The following is a 21,394-nucleotide window of genomic DNA, read 5'->3' as shown; positions in this document are numbered from 1 at the left end:
ATACCCTCACGTTCAGAGTAACTATAGCTCTGTCAGTTTAACTTGTATAATTGCCCATCGCCCTCAAAAGTATCAGAAACCAGTCAGGAACAAACACAACAGGTACTTTCAGAGGTCAAGGCTAGTTAACATTAATTTTTGAAACACAAATCATGTTAAAATAAGACAACAGTGCAGATTTGAAGGAACACAGCAGGCCAACAGCAGCATAGGAACAAGGAAGTTGATGTTTCGGACCCTTCTTCAGAAATGTTAAAATACTCTGACAACTTGTTTTTTCCCCCCCTGACAAAAAGTGGGGTAATGAATAAATATTATTGAATGACATCATTTAACAAAGTCCTGCATAAAACGTTGGTTAACAAATTTTAAGGTCATGGAATGGTAGGGTGTCAGTTTTCAGAACTGACAGATTGGCACACTAAGAACATGTAGAAGATTGCAGTTAAGTTTTAGATTGGTAGAGTCAGTACGAGGACACTACTAGGATTTTGCTCTAAGTAGCCGTTTTGGGAGCAAGAGTAAAATAAAAATTTGTCAGCAAGGCCAAGTTTAGCAGATTGGCAAATGGAGTACTATTAATAGTCTGCCACAGGAGAATGCTTGAGTAATATTGTACAAAGAAACATGGTTGTAATTGCTGAAAACCAAACAGCTCTGCCAGGACACTGCAGCATCTATTTCTCAGGTTGATTCCTATACTCAAATCATCTTCAACTCTTTTTATATAAAAAAAGATGTGAAGACACACCTCTGTTCCTACATTCCACTGTAGTTACTTAAGTTGCAAACTATATCCTCTGCTGATTCACTAAATTTCAGCCAAGCCTGATTCCTTGGCCAAGATCCTCAACCAGCCAGTGGAAACAAAAATGTTTTCTTTTATAATGCTTACACATAGCAGAAATTTTAGAAAATTTCTAACCACGCCAGTTTGTTCTTACAGTCTCCAGAAAAAAAATAAAAATTTCCAGAAAGTACTGACGTGATGGTCAAAGAAATCAATGGCCAAAAAAAAGCTGACAGGTAAGTATTCAGTCTGAATTTACCGGGCAGAAACTTTTGCACCCTGCAACAAATTGGGCTCAAGTGGAAAAGTGACTAGAACGACAATATAACTGCTCACCCAAAATTAGTAGAAGTTCCAGCTATCTGTACGCTGATTCAAATTCTTTGCTTTTTAGTCAGAATAAAAGTAAGTAGTGGGGAGCTGAAAACGATGTCATCAGTAGTCAAGATTTTTTTATTTTGAGAACAGATGTCCAACAGAAAAATACTTTCCACTCATTCTTGATTCAAGATATGGAACATCCGGTTTTATTGGAATGGCATTTCCTGCAGTTGTGTTCTTGCAAATATTAGTAATCAGTCTGACATTTGATCACTGCTTGAACTCAATTTGCTACATAGGTCTAAAAACGCAGAAAAGGCTGGATGCTTTGAAATTCTCCTCTGTGTTGACTATACAACTGAACACATGCAAAGGCAAAGCTTTGGGTCAAGGTAAAGTAATGGGAATTAAAAATCCACAACCAAGTAACACTCCATGCTGTTACCAAACCAGGTGGTAATACTGCAAATTGAGTCTCAGTTTGGGTACAGAAGAAATGTTATGATTGGATCTGACCTCCCAACCTTACAGGTTTGTAATCTGCAAAATCAGTGTTTATTACAGGATCAGTTTAGCATGTTTTAACAAGAACAACAGGAGGTTGTTTGAAAGCCATATCATTTTTAAATGGTGCCACCTCAAATTTAGTTGTCTTCAACCAACAAGTGTCTAGGACACAAATGCATGAACTACATATGACTCAAAAATCTTTATTTGTACAATTATACAGGCAATGGTACAGTCTTGAGCATTTACCACCCGAGATCAACCATTTTCTAGTTATTTATTCAAAGCAAGCAAACAGCACAATATCCTTCATCTGAGACAGCACTCAAGCTGTGGGTGACTGCTGAATCTTTCAAGCATACTGCTGACTCCGAATTCCCAAGGCACTGGAAAAGAAACAGTTGACATTTATGGTAAATAAAATGCAGAGCATTCCAGAACAATTTAGAACAATGGATTAACTACTAAAACAGCTCCTTGCACCTCAAAAATGTTTACCTATTAACTGGGAAGAGATGGCTGGAGAATCCCCTCATGTACGAACTGCGAATTCATGATAGTAGGGATCGGAGTTTTGTCAACGAGTGGAACAGACCTAATGTCCTGGCGCTCCCTGGGGGGGGGAAAGTTCACTAAATTTTATCATAGCATCATCTGAATGACTATATATTTAAGATCAGCTGGACATGACATTTTGTCACAACAGCATATTAAAGTACAGACATGCTAAAGCATTCACAGTCAAGTCTTGCAGCGAGGCTGGATGGGGGTGGCAGCAATGGTGCAGCCAACACAAAGCCACTGTTGCTGTTCTACATGTGATCAGGCAGTCATACAATGCGGAAACAGACCTTCTAGTCCAAGCTGTCTATAATCCTAAAGTAAAATAGTGCCACCTGCCTAAGATCAGCCCATATCCCTCCAAACACTTCCCTTCTCCCTCTTGTACTTTGCTAAATGCCTTTCTAACATTGTACCTGCCTCCACCACTTTCTGTCTGGCAGTTCATTCTACGCAAGCCACTCTAAAAACTTTGCCCCTCATGCCTTTAAACCTTTCTTCTTGCTTTAAGAAATGCCCCCAGTCTTGAAATACCCCACCCGAGGGAAAAGACACCTGCTATTCACATTATCTATCCCCCTCATTAATTAATAAACCTCTATACAGTCCAGTGGAGCAAGACCCAGTATATCCAACCTCTCATTATTCAAATCTTTCATTCCCAGCAACAGTCCAAAGTGTAAATATTGCACTCCCAATGTTTCTCTAAGTCTGACCGAAGTGGATACACAAGGCCACCCAACACACAAGTCAAAACTAAACACATTGATATGTTCAGTACTGGAGCCAAAAAACAAACCACTTTACTGCTGGCCCTCGATGAAAAACAGCCTGCCTTCGTACAAGATCTCTGAACTACAAAAGTGTCCCAATGGCCATCAGAAAGACCACAGAACAGTTGCCAAATCACAGAGGAACAGATTATAGGAAGAAATTTCAGAACAATACAAGTGTGAATTCTGAGTGTTACAGTTCTTTTAGTCAGGGTGTGTGGGATAAAAGCCACTGCAGCCTGTGCCAAAGACCTGTTTATTATATTCCAAGTTTAGATTATCACAGAGAGGATTGGCCCATGCTGTGATTGTACAGACTTGGTTAGATCCACCACTATAATCAACACTCAATGCTTGTCTAGTTGCATTTAGAGAATGACATGGCAACATTACCCATCATACATCCAATTCATTGGTCTGAAGGAATCTGGCTCATCTGATGCTGCATTGAAACTGCTCTTGGAAATGCACACCCGCTGTAGTATTAAAGGTGGGTGGCTTCTTTTGGATCTACCCAATTTGTAACAGGAAGGGCTTCAGCACTAAAACTTTAAATTTCTAAGGTCAGTATAAAAGTCATTTCTAAAAAAAGCTTAACTTTTGGCAACACATACTAGAAGGGAAGGGGACAGACAAATTTCCATCAAGTGCTGACACAGTGTTATGAAACTCAGCTGGCAGATTGGACAAACTTACTGATGTCAGCATTCAAACACATTTGACAATTCATAAGCATTTTGGCCAAGTTGCAGACAACTACAGATGCAAAATGATTAACTACAGCTACTTACCTTAGCCCACAGCATCTTGGAAAGCATCTTGGTTCAGATGACCTTTCCAGACATGATTCATCCTACAGATTGGAAACAGACTTATTAGAAATGACAATTTAGAAGGTAATTACAAATTTGAAATTAAGCAAACGCTTGTTTAAAAAAAGAGCTGCAATGTGAAATCCAACTCCAGATCAGTTCTACTTGAAGTAATTATGAGGCCAGTGACAGTTTTTACAGTCAATAATGGCAGCTGGGGTAAAGTAGTCCAGAAATTGTTGGTAGTCTCATTCATCCAAACACATGGAACTCCAAGGCAAAATGATAACTACAGTGTAGCAACCTGTGATCCTGTCCTGACACACTTTAAGCAATTATCAACGTATAAATAAGGGAAATAAACTTGCCGTGCTACAAGGACAGGTTAGAGGAAATGGCAGTGATTGAACTATTCTACAGTTAGTCACACCACCTTCAAAACAGTATCATCGCCCTTCTCCCCTAATACTATCACCGACTGCTGTCACCCCGGCAATGTTCTCCACCTGCCAACACACACAGTATTTTGCTCCTGTAAAAAATTTTAATAATCTGATCATATTCTTTCACATATTAAAGGGAAAAGAGCAATGTTTTACACTATAACAGTTGATGCTCATCACTTGACAACTTGCAAAGGCTTGATTAAAAGAAAAAGCAAGGGACTAAAAGACAAGATTCCAAAGACTCTGAGCAAATTGGCCTCTGGGCAATTAGGAGTGAGTGAGGGATAAATACCAGCCCGGCCATAAAAACCCACACCCCACGAGTGAGTTAAAAAGAAAAACAGAACCCAACGATTGTTTTTACACAACAATCTGAAACTAGGTATTGGGAAATGCTGTAAGGTGGCTGTTGTCCGAAACATTTCCTAACTTATCCAACTGGGTGCAGCATATCCACAGGTCTCTCAAAAACACCAAGGTTAAGATCAATAGCGCTTTTGCTGCAATCAATAGTTCAGACAGGAAAAGGAAAGCATTCAGAAGTTCAGTCACAATCGCACTGCAGCTAAGCAGCACTTTTGGGATCCAGCGCTCATTTCTTATAAATTACAAGCCAAGTAGAATGTTAACACGACAATTTGAACATGCAGAAAACATCAAGCTTATTTCCAAAACTGACTGACAAACAGCACACAGTGAAATAAGGAAATCAGAACTCACCTGAGCTGATAATTGGGACACATGCTTCTTGCCAAATCACAGCTGAATAAAACACGACAGACTTTCAGCTGCAAAGAATAAACAGCACAAACACTCAACGCTTGGACCTCAAGACACTGCATTCCTGAATCCTTACATTTTTCCAGCAATTACCTCAAATCATTAAAACATAAACTAGCCACGTTAGCCCTTGTTATGACCCAGCCTCTCAACCTGTAAATTGATAAGCATTTCTCCTCCCTTCCCTCCTACAGTAACATTACGGACAAAATAAAGATGGCAACCTGCTAAAAAACAATGTTAAACCGATCTGGATTCGTGGCCTTTCCATTTTATCCAGGTGCACCCTCAAAGCAAAGATTCGCGACTCTCTAAAATAACTTTAGCCCTGGAAAATCTCTACCAGTTGGAGATAATTAATTATCGAAAGAACTGACACCTCCAATTGCTTGTTTCATCACAATTCAAATCACATTCAGAGCACAAAGTAATATTAAAAAAAAAGTGTATGCAACCAGACTAGGACCATCCTTACAAGTGAACAATGGACCACTCTCAAAGGATGCGCAGCACTGCCCAGACCTGGTACTAGCCACAACCAAAACAGCAACAGCTAATAGTCAGGGAAAGAGGGCAGCCCCATTAATGTCCCAGCAGTCTAACACCGGCACAGGCACTTCATAGCCATGGACAGCTGACTTACCACTGGGGAGAACTGTACAAGATCAATAGATAAACATTCAGCATATGTTGCCAGTAATTGGTATAGGGGCATGGAAAGGCTAAACTACTGCAAAATGCAGTATGCACTTTTTAAAAACTCCGCTTCAACTCCTGACCCATGAAGCCACAAGTGACATCATCAAAAGTGTTTCAAGAAACATTAAGTCCCAATAATCCTGACAACCATTTGAAATTCCTTCCCTTCCCTTCCAATCCCAACACACCCCTCTAACATTCCTTCCCTGTGATTCTGCTCTCCTAACACCATCTGATTTTATTCAGCGGGGGAAGCAACTACCTATTGGTATTATCATTTGGCTATTAACCCAGGACCTCAGTTAATGCTCTGGGGGCCAGGTTCAAATCCCACGTTAACTGATTTTTCCCCACCCCTCCACAGATGCTGCCAGACCTGCTGAGCTTTTCCAGCAATTTCTGTTTTTGCTTCTGATTTATGGCACCCACAGTTTTTTTGGTTTTTATAAGGTGTATCAAATCCCTCTGCAGCAGATTGTCAAATTTCAATTCAATAAAAAGAATCTAGAATTAAAAGGTCTATTCATGACAAAACCATTGCTGACTGTCATCTGGCTCACCAATGTCCTTTAGGGAAAGAAAGTGGCTTACGTGTGACTCCAGGCCCACGGCAATATGGTTGACTCTTAACTGCACTCTGGACAATTAGGGAAGGCCAACAAATTTATGACACACACAGATTTTTTTCATCCATCCATCTACAGATGTGGGCATCAGTGGCTAGGCCAGCATTTATCAACCATCCCTAACTGCCCAGAGAGCTGTTAAGAGTCAACCACACTGCTGTAGGTGCAAATTACTGCAGATGCTGGAATTTGTACTGGTCAACCAGCATCCATAGAGAGCAAGCTAATATTTTGAATCTAAACGACGTTTCGGGCCTAGACCCTTCAGAGAGGGGGATGGGGTGAGGGTTCTGGAATAAATAGGGAGAGAGGGGGAGGCGGACCGAAGATGTAGAGAAAAGATGATAGGTGGAGTGGAGAGTATAGGTGGGGAGGTAGGGAGGGGATAGGTCAGTCCAGGGAAGACGGACAGGTCAAGGAGGTCGGATGAGGTTAGTAGATAGGAGATGGAGGTGTGGCTTGGGGTGGGAGGAAGGGATGGGTGAGAGGAAGAACAGGTTAGGGAGGCAGAGACAGGTTGGACTGGTTTTGGGATGCAGTGGGTGGAGGGGAAGAGCTGGGCTGGTTGTGTGGTGCAGTGGGGGGAGGGGACAAACCGGGTTGGTTTTGGGATGCAGTAGGGGAAGGGGAGATTTTGAAGCTGGTGAAGTCCACATTGATACCAATGGGCTGCAGGGTTCCCAAGCGGAATATGAGTTGCTGTTCCTTTGGGTGGCATCATTGTGGCACTGCAGGAGGCTCATGATGGACATGTCATCTAAAGAATGGGAGGGGGAGTGGAAATGGTTTGCGACTGGGAGGTGCAGTTGTTTATTGCGAACCGAGCGGAGGTGTTCTGCAAAGCGGTCCCCAAGCCTCCGCTTGGTTTCCCCAGTGTAGAGGGAGCCACACCAGGTACAGTAGATGCAGTATACCACATTGGCAGATGTACAGGTGAACCTCTGCTTAATGTGCAAAGTCATCTTGGGGCCTGGGATAGGGGTGAGGGAGGTGGTGTGGGGGCAAGTGTAGCATTTCCTGTGGTTGCAGGGGAAGGTGCTGGGTGTGGTGGGGTTGGAGGGCAGTGTGGAGCGAACAAGGGAGTCACGGAGAGGGTGGTCTCTCCAGTAAGCAGACAGGGGTGGGGATGGAAAAATGTCTTGGGTGGTGGGGTTGGATTGTAGATGGCGGAAGTGTCGGAGGATGATGCGTCGTATCTGGAGGTTGGTGGGGTGGTGTGTGAGAACAAGGGGGATCCACTTTGGGCAGTGGTGGCAGGGGCAGGGTGTGAGAGATGTGTTGCGGGAAATGCGGGAGAAGCGGTCAAGGGTGTTCTCGACCACTGTGGGGGGAAATTTGCGGTCCTTGAAGAACTTGGACATCTGGGATGTGCGCGAGTGGAATGCCTCATCGTGGGAGCAGATGTGGCGGAGGAATTGGGAATAGGGGATGGAATTTTTGCAGGAGGGTGGGTGGGAGGAGGTGTATTCTAGGTAGCTGTGGGAGTCGGTGGGCTTGAAATGGACTATCAGCAAAGGTTTATGATCATCACCAGACTCTTATTTCCAGGTTATTACTGAATTCAAATTCCACCATCTGCCAAAGCAAGATTTAAACTCAGGTCCCCAGTAAATTACCTTGGTCTCTGAGTTAACATAGTCCAGCAATTATACCGCTTGGCCCATCCCATCGGTGAATAGACACACAAAAAAAATTTACAATAGGGGTAGAGGCATTTTCTGCTACCAAGGCACATGTGCCAAATTTGTCACCCTAAGCCTTTAACTCACCATTTAACTAGCTCTTGAACCAGGCTTCTGATAAGGAATCCTCACAGATTGAAAACAAAAGTAGAGAAAGGCAGGCGAAGCCAGTTCAAACACACAAGACAAGGTGATCCAGATATAATTTTCAAACCAAGCCCAGGACTCAGGACAATTCAAGTCAGGAAAGGAAGACAGCTGGAGATAGGGCCAAAAATATATATATTTTTTTTAAAAAATCAACCTACATATGTGCATCTAATACATACCTACAGGTGGGGCTTGAATCCAGTCCTTCTGACCCAGAGGTAGAGACATTACCACTGGGACACAGAGATAATGATGAAGGGTCTAGGCCCGAAACGTCAGCTTTTGTGCTCCTGAGATGCTGCTTGGCCTGCTGTGTTCATCCAGCCTCACATTTTATTACCACTGGGACACAAGCATGTTCTGCATCAGAACACACGGGAGTCTTCTCCCAAAAGCTTGAGATTACAATTAAGTGTTAAACACCCATTAATTTGCTGCACTTCAGAAACTTGACCCCGTAAATCCGACAGGACTGCGACCGAGGATAACACAATTGTGCAGTTAGCTTCTCCTAGAAGCAGCAGCCATTTCTATTCCCCCCGCCCCGCCAGAAAATAAACAAAATAAAACACCACATAATAAAATGTGAGGCTGGATGAACACAGCAGGTCCAGCACCATCTCAGGAGCCTCACATTTTATTATCTTGGAGCTTTTGTGCTCCTGAGATGCTGCTTGGCCTGCTGTGTTCATCCAGCCTCACATCTTGGATTCTCCAGCATCTGCAGTTCCCATTATCACTGATATAAAATAAAACCCCATCCATCTCTCCATATAGGTCCCAGTCAACTCCTCACACTCTGTTCCATCACCCTGAAATAACAGAGAAGCAAAAAAGCCTCTCCCTTCCAGGATGACACCGGATTACATTCGGTCACCCACCCGACAAACCTTACCTGCAGAAGCGGCCACAGCAAAATGGACTCCGTTCGCGCCTCCGGCCTTCCGCAAAGATCCCACACAATTGTCGCGAGAGTCAGAAGAAGAGTAAGCGCATGCGTTGACTTGACGGTAATGATTCGCCCCCGCGGCGCGCCATCTTTGATAAAGGCACAAGGCCAGTGCCAGTCTCTGTCTGGTGTAAGACAGGCTGGTAAGAGTGGCAGACCCAAGGTATTCTGTGGGAACTACCTGGGAAGATTCGGCTGGATTCCTGTGTCTGGAATCAAAATAATTCATTAAAGTTGCAGGGTTCAGATGCAGCTACGCTAATAGTTACACAGGAAAACTTAATTTTAAAAGCCCAGTCTAAACTCCTGGGTAACTATTAGCCTGACCAGATGCTGCCTGGCTTGCTGTGTTCTTCCAGCCTCCTGTTTGTCTACCATCTATTAAACTGAACGTCTTTGCTTACTATTCACCCCATGCTTTGGAACCCCGTTCTGTGACCAGACAACCCAAGATGATTCCAAGTCAATACAGTGTGGAGCTGGAGGAACACAGCAGGTCAGGCAGCATCAGAGGAGCAGGCAAGTTGACAATTCAGGCCAGGACCCGTCTATTGATGAAGGGTCCAGACCCGAAACATTGACTTTCCAGCTCCTTTGAAGCTATCTCACCTGCTGTGCTCCTCCACCCCCACACTGTATTGACTATGACTCCAGCATCTGCAGTTCTTGCTATCTCCAAGATGATTCAAAAACCACCCCCTCTCCCCCGATGTCCCAGACCTGACATACCCTGAGGCCCAATAACCAACACAATCCTCCCACAAGGTTATGAAACCATCCCGACCCCCTGGCCTCCCCCACCCCTTCCCATTGCTGCACACAACACATCTGTTACCCCCCCCCCCCCAGCCTGCCCAACCACCTTCAACCTGCCTAATTTGCACCGATCACCTTGCCTATCTCTCACCTTAACCCCATACTTAGCCTCTTCAGCAGATAAGGGTCTGGCTGTGCCGCTGGACATTTAAATGATGGAAGACAGCTTAACAACTCCTGAAAAAATGAGAGGTAGTCTTATTGCTGATTCTCCCTTCTGCTGCATTTGTGGATTCCAAAACATGTTCCTAACAGGAAGTACCTGTACAGGAGCCTCCAGTCTAGAAGCTACCTAAAGCTACCCCACCCCCATTTAATCGCAGCCCACATCAGTCTGAAATGCTTCCTTTAAGAAACTGAGGGAGTCAAACTTTGTTGCGAGGGTAGCAAGTGACAGCAGCACTGCCAATGAGAAGGTGGTCATTGTAACAGTGTAGAATGGAGCTGAGTGCCAGGACTATGCAGAAGTCCCAGTGCAGTTCATTCTGCAGAAGCCTCCTGTGGGCAATTACCCGGGGCTTGAAAACTGGGAAGAGTCAACTGGGCTTGAAACGTTGGTCTTCTATTTCTGTCTCCGCACGTGCTGCCAGACCTGATGAGTTTCTGCAGTGCTTTCTGTTTTTATTTTATTCTAACCCACCTGCTCCAATTCCACCCAGTTGGATACCTTGCTGCCTAAGATAATGGTTTTGTTGGAGACTGTATGTTGCTCCAACCCAGTCTGAAGATGTTACACTGACAGTTGGGTGTCAGGGCAGAACAACCTGGGCTAGGGTGAAGACCTCTTTCCACACATCACCTATTGTCTAACTTTGCTTGTACATGATTGTTATTAGGTTATAAACTACATGTTGGTTAATATAAGCACCTTTTCTTGTTAAAGCTGTCTTGGTGACAAACGAAACCTACCTCAACTACACATTGCCAGTGGTTGGTGACTCAACATCAGATAAGATGCTTCTCACTCGCCTGCTACCTTATGAGCCTCCCTCCATCCCCCTATCCTTTCACTGATTATGTTGTGTATGTGGCTTGAGGACATCAAACCCTGGAATAATGTGGGAATTGCGACAAAAGAAGGGTGTGCTCAGTGCTAATCCAGTTTATTCCCTGTGTGAATTCTACTGTTTGGATTGGACTGTACTGTTCTGGAAGTTTATCCAGAAATCCAGGGTGACATTGTGGCTCAGGGGTTAGCACTGCTGCCTCACAGTGCTAGGGACCTGGGTTAGATTCTGGCCTCGGATGACTCTATGAGTGGAGTTAACGTGTTCTCCCTGTGACTGTGTGCATTTCCTCCACAGTCCGAAGATGTGCAGGCTCGGTGGATTGGCTGTGGGAATCGAAAGGGTGTGTTTGAATAAATCTGAGGGTCTGCGCAGGCTTGATACACCAAATGGCCTCTTTCTGCACTGTAGGGAATCCATGAAATTTCTGGGAAAGGTGAGTGGATAACCGTTGAAAATTGAGATTCAGACCTAGTTCTGAAGATTTGGGCCTAGATGAAGTGTTTTGGAGGGAGACAGTGATAGTGAAAAGATGAGGAACTAGGTGGTTACATGTCATGTTGACCTGGTGAGCTGGATGTGGAGAAGAACCACTAAAATCACCTTGGATTAATACCCTGGGGCCCATGATCACTTGTTGAGAGATACAGAAAGCTTTACAGCTGCTGCAAAGGCAGACTGGGGCAACATCGCTATCAAAGGCAATGCTTCCCAAACCTTTTCCTGGTGTGACATCAGATTGAGGCTTGAACATTTCCATCTACCCATTTAGAATGGCAGTACGGATGTAATATTAAGGTAGAGCTCCATGGTCATCATTGTTGCCTCTGAGCACATGACCCCAAAATTACAGCGTGTGACATGACTTGTGATCCCGAGTCCCAATTTGGGAAGCACTTGGTCTAAAGCTTTTCAACCACAGTACACCATCGGGCTGGTGTTAAATATCATTTTATTCTTCATAAGGACGTGCAAACTGGGAAGTTGCCGCATAGCACTCATTTCTCCTGTAGTATGAACTGTTGTGGTAGTTAGAGATTTGGCATTCTTGCATGTGTCCTGATGAGTACAAGAGAAAATGTTTCAGCAACATGGCTCTCCCTTCTCTAGGAATAGGCAGAACGTTAAAATCCTGGGCTTACATTGGGAAGCTTGCTAAGTGATGGAAATCTGCAAATGTCTCCTTCACAATGCTGCAAATCCTGGGCAGAGTTGCAGTTGGACATTTTGAAGAGGGGATTGACAGATTTTCTGTTAGATAAGGGTATCACATGGATATATACTCAAGAATAACAGGGTAGATATTGAGAATCTTTTCCTCATGGCAGGTGTGTCTTAGACTGGAGAGCACAAGTTTAAGGTAAGGAACAAATAGTTTAGAGGGGATCTGAGAAAACACGTTTTCATCCAGTAGGCGTTAGAAATATAGAGAGTGCTGCCAGAGAGGGTGATGGACGCAGGTAGTCTCACACCATTTAAGGAGCATCTAGATGGGCACTTAAAGTGCCAGGGCATGGTAGGCTATGGACCAAGTGCAGATGAATGGGATTAGTGTAATTTGGTATTTGCCAATCAGCATAGACATGGTGAGCCGAAGAGCCTGTTTCTATGCTGTATGACTCAATGACTCCCTATGGCTCTGTTGGTCTTGGCAAGATCTCACCTGGAGTAATGTAAACCACCTATCTCAGTCTGCCATTCCACACAGCTGATCTTCAGTGCAAAATTTATTTCTCTTTCCTTTAAATCAGAAGCTAAGTATCGTGAAGTATATGTCCAAAGATGCGCAGGTTAGGTGAATTGGCTGTGCTAAAGTGGCCTGTAGGGTCCACACATGTGCAGGTTAGATGGATTAACCATGGCAAATGCACTGTTACAGAGATAGGGTAGGGGGTAGGTCTGGGTAGGAGGGTCTTCAGAGGGTCAGTGTGGACTTGGTGGGTCAAATGGCCCTGCCTCCACACTGTGAGGTTTCTATTATTCTAATAATCTATGATTCCAAGTGTGCTTGAACCAAACAAAAATGGGCAATCTTCGGTGTAAAACATATGAGATGCCCCAGATGTTCTGCTCCACCCTGAGAAACGCATCAATGTTGTGCCTTCAATGTGTGTTTTTCTTTTACATTTTGTTACCTCCTTGTGCTTTCTGCTGCTAAGAAATATAAGAACGTGGAGAAACCGACAGGAGAGATTCCAAAGCCCATCTCACATAACTTGAACAGATGCAGACATGCGATGTAGATACACCCACAGCGCTGTTAGCAAGGGGGTTCCACAAGGGAGTTAGGACTTGGCAACAGTGAGACAGTGACCATAAGACCATAAGATATAGGAGTGAAAGTAAGGCCATTCGGCCCATCGAGTCCACTCCGCCGTTTAATCATGGCTGATGGGCATTTCAACTCGACTTACCCGCACTCCTCCCTTGTAGCCCTTAATTCCTTGTGAGATCAAGAATTTATCAATCTCTGCCTTGAAGACATTTAATGTCCCAGCCTCCACTGTCCCACTGTGCTCCGTGGCAGTGAATTCCACAGGCCCACCACTCTCTGGCTGAAGAAATGTCTCCTCATTTCTGTTCTAAATTTACCCCTCCTCTAATTCTAAGGCTGTGCCCACGGGTCCCAGTCTCCCCGCCTAATGGAAACAATCTCCCAGTGTCCACCCTTTCTAAGACATGTATTATCTTGTATGTTTCTATTTGATCTCCCCTCAACCTTCTAAACTCTAATGAATACAATCCCAGGATCCTTAGCCGTTCATCGTATATTAAACCTACCATTCCAGGGATCATCCGTGTGAACCTCCACTGGACAGGCTCCAGGGCCAGTATGCCCTTCCTGAGGTGTGGGGCCCAAAATTGGACACAATATTCTAAATGGGGCCTAACTAGAGCTTGATAAAGTGTCAGAAGCACATCGCTGCTTTTATATTCCAACCCCCTTGAGATAAACAACAACATTACATTCGCTTTCTGAATCACGAACTCTACCTGCAAGTTAACCTTTAGAGAATCCTGGACCAACACGCCCAGATCCCTTTGTACTTCTGCTTTATGAATTTTCTTACCGTTTAGAAAATTGTCCATGCCTGTATTCTTTTTTCCAAAGTGCAAAACCTCACATTCGTTCATGTTGAATTTCATCAGCCATTTCCTGGACCACTCTCCTAAACTGTGTAAATCTTTCTGCAGAGATAATGGGAACTGCAGATGCTGGAGAATCCAAGACAACAAAATGTGAGGCTGGATGAACACAGCAGGCCAAGCAGCATCTCAGGAGCACAAAAGCTGACGTTTCGGGCCTAGACCCTTCATCAGAGAGGGGGATGGGGTGAGGGTTCTGGAATAAATAGGGAGAGGGGGGAGGCGGACCGAAGATGGAGAGAAAAGAAGATAGGTGGAGAGGAGAGTATAGTTGGGGAGGTAAGGAGGGGATAGGTCAGTCCAGGGAAGATGGACAGGTCAAGGAGGTGGGATGAGGTTAGTAGGTAGATGGGGGTGCGGCTTGGGGTGGGAGGAAGGGATGGGTGAGAGGAAGAACAGGTTAGGGAGGCAGAGACAGGTTGGACTGGTTTTGGGATGCAGTGGGTGGAGGGGAAGAGCTGGGCTGGTTGTGTGGTGCAGTGGGGGGAGGGGACGAACTGGGCTGGTTTAGGGATGCAGTTGGGGAAGGGGAGATTTTGAAACTGGTGAAGTCCACATTGATACCATTAGGCTGCAGGGTTCCCAGGCGGAATATGAGTTGCTGTTCCTGCAACCTTCGGGTGGCATCATTGTGGCACTGCAGGAGGCCCATGATGGACATGTCATCTAAAGAATGGGAGGGGGAGTGGAAATGGTTTGCGACAGGGAGGTGCAGTAGTTTGTTGCGAACTGAGCGGAGGTGTTCTGCAAAGCGGTCTCCAAGCCTCCGCTTGGTTTCCCCAATGTAGAGGAAGCCACACCGGATACAGTGGATGCAGTATACCAATTTGGCAGATGTGCAGGTGAACCTCTGCTTAATGTGGAATGTCATCTTGGGGCCTGGGATAGGGGTGAGGGGGGAGGTGTGGGGGCAAGTGTAGCATTTCCTGCGGTTGCAGGGGAAGGTGCCGGGTGTGGTGGGGTTGGAGGGCAGTGTGGAGCGAACAAGGGAGTCACGGAGAGAGTGGTCTCTCCGGAAAGCAGACAGGGGTGGGGATGGAAAAATGTCTTGGGTGGTGGGGTCGGATTGTCGATGGCGGAAGTGTCGGAGGATGATGCGTTGTATTCGGAGGTTGGTGGGGTGGTGTGTGAGAACGAGGGGGCTCCTCTTTGGGCGGTTGTGGCGGGGGTGGGGTGTGAGGGATGTGTTGCGGGAAATACGGGAGACGCGGTCAAGGGCGTTCTCGACCACTGTGGGGGGAAAGTTGCGGTCCTGGAAGAACTTATACAGTCAACACGGCTTTGTGAGGCGTAGGTCATGCCTTACAAATCTTATCGAGTTTTTTGAGGATGTGACTAGAAAAGTTGATGAGGGTCGAGCTGTGGATGTGGTGTATATGGACTTCAGTAAGGCATTTGATAAGGTTCCCCATGGTAGGCTCATTCAGAAGGTCAGGAGGAATGGGATACAGGGGAACTTAGCTGCTTGGATACAGAATTGGCTGGCCAACAGAAGACAGCGAGTGGTAGTAGAAGGAAAATATTCTGCCTGGAAGTCAGTGGTGAGTGGAGTTCCACAGGGCTCTGTCCTTGGGCCTCTACTGTTTGTAATTTTTATTAATGACTTGGACGAGGGAATTGAAGGATGGGTCAGCAAGTTAGCAGACGACACAAAGGTCGGAGGTGTCGTTGACAGTGTAGAGGGCTGTTGTAGGCTGCAGCGGGACATTGACAGGATGCAGAGATGGGCTGAGAGGTGGCAGATGGAGTTCAACCTGGACAAATGCGAGGTGATGCATTTTGGAAGGTCGAATTTGAAAGCTGAGTACAGGATTAAGGATAGGATTCTTGGCAGCGTGGAGGAACAGAGGGATCTTGGTGTGCAGATACATAGATCCCTTAAAATGGCCACCCAAGTGGACAGGGTTGTTAAGAAAGCATATGGTGTTTTGGCTTTCATTAACAGGGGGATTGAGTTTAAGAGTCGTGAGATCTTGTTGCAGCTCTATAAAACTTTGGTTAGACCGCACTTGGAATACTGCGTCCAGTTCTGGGCGCCCTATTATAGGAAAGATGTGGATGCTTTGGAGAGGGTTCAGAGGAGGTTTACCAGGATGCTGCCTGGACTGGAGGGCTTATCTTATGAAGAGAGGTTGACTGAGCTCGGTCTCTTTTCATTGGAGAAAAGGAGGAGGAGAGGGGACCTAATTGAGGTATACAAGATAATGAGAGGCATAGATAGAGTTGATAGCCAGAGACTATTTCCCAGGGCAGAAATGGCTAGCACGAGGGGTCATAGTTTTAAGCTGGTTGGTGGAAAGTATAGAGGGGATGTCAGAGGCAGGTTCTTTACGCAGAGAGTTGTGAGAGCATGGAATGCGTTGCCAGCAGCAGTTGTGGAAGCAAGGTCATTGGGGTCATTTAAGAGGCTGCTGGACATGTATATGGTCACAGAAATTTGAGGGTGCATACATGAGGATCAATGGTCGGCACAACATTGTGGGCTGAAGGGCCTGTTCTGTGCTGTACTGTTCTATGTTCTATGTTCTAACTTGGACATCTGGGATGTGCGGGAGTGGAATGTCTTATCGTGGGAGCAGATGCGGCGGAGGCGGAGGAATTGGGAATAGGGGATGGAATTTTTGCAGGAGGGTGGGTGGGAGGAGGTGTATTCTAGGTAGCTGTGGGAGTCGGTGGCCCAGTTTGTCCCCTCCCCCCACTGCACCACACAACCAGCCCAGCTCTTCCCCCCCACCCACTGCATCCCAAAACCAGTCCAACCTGTCTCTGCCTCCCTAACCTGTTCTTCCTCTCACCCATCCCTTCCTCCCACCCCAAGCCGCACCTCCATCTACCTACTAACCTCATCCCCACTCCTTGACCTGTCCGTCTTCCCTGGGCTGACCTATCCCCTCCCTACCTCCCCACCTATACTCTCTCCACCTATCTTCTTTTCTCTCCATCTTCGGTCCGCCTCCCCCTCGCTCCCTATTTATTCCAGAACCCTCACCCCATCTCCCTCTCTGATGAAATGTCTAGGCCCGAAACGTCAGCTTTTGTGCTCCTGAGATGCTGCTTGGCCTGCTGTGTTCATCCAGCCTCACATTTTGTTGTCTTAAATCTTTCTGCATCTCCCCCACCTCCTCAGTACTACCTGCCTGTCCACCTATCTTTGTATCATTGGTAAACTTTGCCAGAATGCCCCCAGTCCCTTCATCCAGATCATTAATATTTAAGGTGAACAGCTGAGGCCCCAACACTGAACCCTGCGGGACACCACTTGTCACTGGTTCCCATTCCGAAAAAGTGTCTTTTATCCCAACTCTCTGCCTTCTGTCAGACAGCCAATCCTCAATCCAAGCCAGGAGCTCACCTCGAACACCATGGGCCCTCACCTTGCTCAGCAGCCTCCCGTGAGGCACTGTATCAAAGGCCTTTCGGAAGTCTAGATAGATAGCATCCACTGGGTTTCCCTGGTCTAACCTACTTGTTACCTCTTCAAAGAATTCTAACAGGTTTGTCAGGCACGACCTCTCCTTACCAAATCCATGCTGACTTGTTCTAACCCGACCCTGTACTTCCAAGAATTTAGAAATCTCATCCTTAACGATGGATTCTAGAATTTTGCCAACCACTGAGGTTAAGCTAAGCTGTCTGGGGGTAAATTTAAAACTGAAATGAGACGACATTTCTTCAGCCAGAGAGTGGTGGGCTTGTGGAATTCATTGCCGCAGAGTGCAGTGGAGGCCGGGACGTTGGATGCCTTCAAGGCAGAGATTGACAAATTCTTGATCTCAGAAGGAATCAAGGGCTGCGGGGAGAGTGCAGGGAAGTGGTGTTGAAATGCCCATCGGCCGTGATTTAAATGGCGGAGTGGACTTGATGGCTCGAATGGCCTTACTTCCACTCCTATGTCTTATGGTCTAAAACTGACGATATAATTCCAAGTCAGAATGGTATGGATGATTTGGTCATGGTGTCTACTGCCCATGCCCACCTAGGCGTTAGAATCACAGACTTGGAAAATGATGTTGAAATACCCTTGGTGACTTGGGCCTTTTCGATGGACGATGTGCTGCAGGGACAAATGGTGCTGCAGCTTGTAAATTGAATTGAATTGAGTTTGAATTAGCTTTATCGCCACAAGTACAGCACCATCTTATTACAAGGTATCCAGTTACAGATTCTTCAGTACAAGTTCTTCGGAGCAAAAAAAAGGGAAAGATAAATAAACAAACAAATAAATAAAAGCCCAGCGGAAATAAAAAAAGTGTCTGGCCCAGTTCGTTCTACTTGATGTTAACCCCACATTAATAAGAAGGAATTTATCGATAGTTAACGTCATCATACATCAAGGAGAGCTGGTTACAGCCAGTACTTGGGTGGTGCAAATTACAGAATCCCAACTGTGTGGAAGCAGGCCATTCAGCCCATTGGGCCCACACCAACCCTCCAAACTGCATCGTCCCCAGACCCAGCCTTTCCTCTGTAACCCTGCATTTCCCATGGCTAATCCACATAACCTGCGTGTCTTTGGACTGTAGGAGGAAGCCGGAGCACCCAGGGGACACCCACGCAGACACGGGGAGAATGTGCAAACTCCACACAGACAGTCGCCCAGGACTGAAATCGAACCCGGGTCCCCGGAGCTGTGAGGCAGCAGTGCTAACCACTGAGCCACTGTTCCAATGAAAAATCATCAACGCCAAACATTAACCTTTTTCTTCATATAAGTTGGTTTATTCGCTGAGTTTCTTTTCAGCATTTTTTGGTTATAACACTAAAATATTATTATTGACATATTTACCCTCCAGCTTCATTTTGCCTGTGTTAAGCTGCTATACAAATGCAGTTTTTTTGTTGTGTTTGCGTGAACCAGCTGAGTTCAGACTTGGAGTTTTACTGTGTTTCTCTGCACATTCCAGTATCTTGGGGATTTCAAAAACTAAATGTAGGCAGGGTACCAATGGGCAGCCCTGACGATTTAAAATGGAGTCAGTACCTTCAACAGGAGAAACGGAGAAAGTAAGTAACCCAGAAAAGATAAAATGGGGTTGGATGAGGAGTGGAGAAAGACATTAATTAATTAAAGCACTGTTAGTTATAGAGTCATAGAATCCATACACTGAGGGGCCACTTAGCTCATCATGTCCACACTGACCCTCTGAAGGGCATCCCACTCTACTCCTGTAACCCTGCATCTCCCATGGCTAACCCAACTAGTCCGTGCATCCCTGGACACTGTGGGACAATTCAGCACGGCCAATCCACCCTAACCTGCACATCTTTGGACTGTGGGAGGAAACCCATGCAAACACAGGGAGAATGTGTAAGCTGCACACAGACAGTCGCCCAAGGGTGGAATCGAACTCTGAAGTTGTGAGGTAGCAGTTCTACCCACTGGTGCCACCCATACAACCATACAGAGTGGAAACAGACCCTTTGATCCAACCCCATCTCCAAAGACCACACATCCCAATCTGATCATTTGCCAGCATTTGGCCCATATCCCTCTAAACCCTTCCTATTCATACACCCATCCAGATGCCTTTTAAATGTTATAATTGCACCAGCCTCCACCACTTCCTCTGGCAGCTCATTCCATACACGCACCACCCTCTGTGTGAAACAGTTGCCCATCAGGTCCTGATGAAATCTTTCCCCTCTCACCTTAAACCTATGCCCCTCTAGTTTTGGACTTCCCCTACCTTGGGAAAATGAAATCAAGGTTAACAAAACTCTGATAGCATCCTAACCTTAATAATTGAAATGAACATATCAGCTGACCAGATTATTTTCATGAATAAAGTTGTACTCGCAGTGGAATCTACTAGCTATCATTCTGTAAAACACTGTTTTTACCACCATCACAATGTTGCAAGCAGGTAGGGCAACTGTAACCTTCAGCACACTAAATAGAGCAACACATCTTTCCCACTTCCTCCCTCATCTACTTTGTTTTGTTCCAACTGAGCATCAATGAGAATAGATCGAGCTCAGCCTTGTTGGTCACGTGGGACATACAATGATAAGAGATCTGCAGATTCGTCCCCAGCAAAATATCTTGCAACAGACTCAGACGTAACACAAAGGATCTCTCATGCCTACACAGTCACAGTGTTCCTCCCCAGAACCTGCCATGGGGTAGCACAGTGGCTCAGTGGTTAGCACTGGTGTCTCACAGTGGCAGGGACCTGGGTTTGACACCAGCCTCATGCAGCTAGCTGTGTGGAGTCTGCATGTTTGCCCTGTGTCTACGTGGCTTTTCTCCGGGTGCTCTGGTTTCTTCCCACAGTCCAAAAATGTGCAGGTTAGGTGGATTGGCCATGCTACGGGGTGGCAGGGTGGCACGGTGGTTAGTACTGCAGCCTCACAGTGCCAGGGACCCGGGTTCGATCCCAGCCTCGGGCGACTGTCTGTGTGGAGTTTGCACATTCTCCCCGTGTCTGCGTGGGTTTCCTCCGGGTGCTCCGGTTTCCTCCCACAGTCCAAAGATGCGCAGGCTAGGTAGATTGGCCATGCTAAATTGCCCGGAGTGTTCAGGAGTGAGAGGGTTATAGGGGGATGGGTCTGGGTGGGACGCTCTAAGGGGTGGTGTGGACTTGTTGGGCCGAAGGGCCTGTTTCCACACTGTAGGGAATCTCATCTAACCTAAATTGCCTGTATGGGATTTTCAGGGATAGGTTCGGGTTGGTGGGATGCTCTTTGGAGGGTTGGTGTGGACTCTACGTACCATAGGAATCAATTATTCATACACTGTTAACCCAGAATGTTATTTTCTGAAAATAAATGTGTTTAATGTATTTTCCCAGTCTGGTCCCCAGCTGCCATTCTCATCTCATACCAGCAGGTGGGGCAATTGAAGTACAGACGCTGATCAATGATGCTTGCTATTGATCCTTAATGCTCTTGAGTCTGTTAAAATGGATTATGTCTAAGGTGAAAAACACATTCCTGCATTTATATAACACCACAGGATCTCCTGAGGTGATTGAATGCTTCTGAGATAGCTTCATGGCAGTCAAATTAAACACAGCAGCCTCGTTCAGACAGTAATATGATCAGACAGAGATAACAAGAGTTAGCACCTTTACACTTAGACAGGTGTTCACCCGCACATCAGTCAATGTGGTCTACTGTATCCGCTGCTCCCAATGTGGCCTCCTCTACATTGGTGAGACCAGGCACTGACTCAGAGACTGTTTTGTAGAGCATCTGCACTCTGTTTGCGACAAACGATAACACCTTCCGGTCGCCAACCATTCTAAAACCCACCCTCCCCCCACTCCCTGGGTGACATGTCCATCCAGGGTCCCCTACAGTGTCACAATGACCCCACCCGCAAACTG

General features: G+C 45.9%; 1 long non-coding RNA gene and 1 other non-coding gene across 5 annotated transcripts; both read right to left on the bottom strand.

Annotated features, from left to right (window-relative positions):
- Nucleotides 1–1,801: 1,801 nt before the first annotated feature.
- Nucleotides 1,802–9,103, bottom strand: LOC125458303 (uncharacterized). 4 transcript variants are annotated; one of them, XR_007248804.2, is made up of 5 exons: nt 9,043–9,103; nt 4,931–4,998; nt 3,744–3,805; nt 2,117–2,231; nt 1,802–2,004 (listed from the first exon to the last, which is right to left on the bottom strand). It is a non-coding gene; the product is annotated as an uncharacterized LOC125458303 (long non-coding RNA). The 4 variants fall into 4 exon arrangements; XR_007248805.2 differs by lacking the exon at nt 2,117–2,231; XR_009446627.1 differs by lacking the exons at nt 2,117–2,231; nt 9,043–9,103 and adding an exon at nt 8,327–8,507.
- LOC125458582 (small nucleolar RNA SNORA74) lies at nt 5,434–5,640 on the bottom strand. The gene has a single exon (XR_007248856.1). It is a non-coding gene; the product is annotated as a small nucleolar RNA SNORA74 (small nucleolar RNA).
- Nucleotides 9,104–21,394: the final 12,291 nt, after the last annotated feature.

This window comes from Stegostoma tigrinum, chromosome 13 (assembly GCF_030684315.1).
Source record: "Stegostoma tigrinum isolate sSteTig4 chromosome 13, sSteTig4.hap1, whole genome shotgun sequence".
NCBI lineage: Eukaryota > Metazoa > Chordata > Chondrichthyes > Orectolobiformes > Stegostomatidae > Stegostoma > Stegostoma tigrinum.
Note: the sequence above shows the minus strand (reverse complement) of the source record. Positions and strands in the feature narration are given on the sequence as shown.